The sequence below is a fragment of the Petromyzon marinus genome, unplaced genomic scaffold (assembly GCF_048934315.1).
Source record: "Petromyzon marinus isolate PM22_M1 ecotype Great Lakes invasive population unplaced genomic scaffold, UKy_Petmar_22M1.pri1.0 PM_G_Scaffold_18, whole genome shotgun sequence".
NCBI lineage: Eukaryota > Metazoa > Chordata > Hyperoartia > Petromyzontiformes > Petromyzontidae > Petromyzon > Petromyzon marinus.
In genome coordinates, this window is record NW_027422739.1 from 2,295,001 (window position 1) to 2,297,500 (window position 2,500).

Consider the following 2,500-nt stretch of genomic DNA (forward strand, 5'->3'; position numbering starts at 1 on the left):
TACACCAGGTCACCAGGTTGTCAGCTTCCCACCTATAGTCAGACTCATCCCCACCAGAGATCAGCCCAATGAGGGTGGTGTCGTCCGACAAACTTCAAGAGTTTGACGGACAGATGATTGGAGGCGCAGCTGTTGGTATACAGGGAGAAGAGCAGTGGGCAAAGGACGCAGCCCTGAGGAGTTCCCGTGCTGATGGACCTGGAGTCAGAGACTTCTGTTCCCGGCTTAACGCACTGCTTCCTGTCAGAGAGGAAGTCTGTGATCCACCTGCAGGTGGAGTAGGGCACGTTCAGCTGGAAGAGCTTGTCCTGAAGCAGGGCAGGGATGATGGTGTTGAAGGCAGAGCTGAAGTCCACAAACAGGATCCTGGCGTAGGATGCTGGGGCGTCCACATGCTGTAGGGTGAAGTGGAGGGCCATGTTAACTGCGTCGTCCACAGACCTGTTGGCTCTGTAGGCAAACTGAAGGGGGTCCAGGAGAGGGTCTGTGATGGCTTTGAGGTGTGCCAGGAGCAGGCGCTCAAAAGACTTCATTACCACAGATGTAAGGGCGACCGGTCTGTAATCATTTAGTCCTGTTGGCCTTAGCTTTTTGGGCACAGCGATGATGGTGGAGGACTTGAGACAGGCTGGTACATGGCATGTCTCCAGGGAGGTGTTAAAGATGTTGGTGAACACCGGAGACAGCTGGTCAGCGCAGTGCCTGAGGGTGGCTGGAGAGACAGAGTCCGGCCCGGCTGCTTTGCGTGGATTCTGCCTCTTGAAAAGCCCATTAACTTCTCCCTCCTGAAAGGAGAGAGTCGTTTCTGTAGTATGGGTGGGGGATGGGGCCTCTTGGGTGGGAAGGGGTGGTTCAGGACAGTCCAATTGTCTTTCAAATCTACGGTAGAACTCGTTCAGGTCGTTGGCTAGGCGGGAGTCGTTAGTGGTGTGGGGCGCTCTGGGTTTGTAGTTGGTGATGTGCCTGAGCCCTTTGGCAGACAGAAGCAGCGTCGTTAGTAGAGAACTGGTGTTTTAGTGTCTCTGAGTACAGTCGTTTAGCCTCTCTCACCGCTTTGCTAAACCTGTTCTTCGACTCCTTGAATCTGTCTCTATCCCCACTCCTAAACGCTTCCTCCTTCTCCAACCTCAACCTTTTGAGCTTTGCTGAGAACCAGGGCTTGTTGTTGTTAAAGTTCACCCTGGTACGTGTTGGGATACAGCAGTCCTCACAGAAGCTGATGTACACAGCCTCTGTGAGTTCATCCAGACTATTGGTAGCAGTCGTGAACATATCCCAGTCAGTACAGTCTAAGCACGCCCGCAAATCTTCCACAGCCTCACTGGTCCACTGTTTAGATGTCCTCACAGCAGGTTTACAGAGTTTTAGTTGCTGCCTGTATGCACGAATCAGGTGGACCAAGGGAGTTCTGTGCGAGCCGAACAGCCCCGTGACCCACAAGAGAAACATCCCCGCCAAATTCGAGCGTTTGACGGGGTCTATCCGTGAAAAAATATTCACGTTTTTGAGTGCACATGCATTTCTGCTGCAAATGCCTCTGGAAGTTTCATGCCGTTCGTATGCCAATTGTGGCAACACGAAAATGACCCGTTTTCCCATTCCGAGGGATTTCTGTGCGACCCTAACAGCCCCGTGAGCCACAAGAGACACATCCCCGCCAATTTCTAGCGTTTCACGGGGTCTATCCGTGAAAAATATAGACGTTTTTGAGTGCACATGCATTTCTGCTGCAGATGCCTCTGGAAGTTTCATGCCGTTCGTACGCAATGTGGCAACACGAAAATGACCCCTTTTCCCATTCCGAGGGATTTCTGTGCGACCCTAACTAACAGCGCCCGTGAGCCACAAGAGAGACATCCCCGCCAATTTATAGCGTTTCACGGGGTCTATCCGTGAAAAATATAGACGTTTTTGAGTGCACATGCATTCCTGCTGCAAATGCCTCTGGAAGTTTCATGCCGTTCCTATGCAATGTGGCCACACAAAAATGACCCGTTTTCCCATTCCGAGGCATTTCTGTGCGACCCTAACAGCCCCGTGAGCCACAAGAGAGACATCCCCGCCAACTTCTAGCGTTTGACGGGGTCTATGCGTGAAAAATATTAAAATTTTTGAGTGCACGTGCCTTTCTGCTGCAAATGCCTCTGGAAGTTTCATGGCGTTCCTATGCAATGTGGCAACACGAAAATGACCCCTTTTCCCATTCCGAGGGAGTTCTGTGCCACCCTAACAGCCCCGTGAGCCACAAGAGACACATCCCCGCCAATTTCTAGCGTTTCACGGGGTCTATCCGTGAAACATATAGAAGTTTTTGAGTGCACATGCATTCCTGCTGCAAATGCCTCTGGAAGTTTCATGCGGTTCGTACGCAATGTGGCAACACGAAAATGACCCGTTTTCCCATTCCCAGGGATTTCTGTGCGACCCGAACAGCCCCGTGAGCCACAAGAGACACATCCCCGCCAATTTCTAGCGTTTCACGGGGTCTATCGTGAAAAAT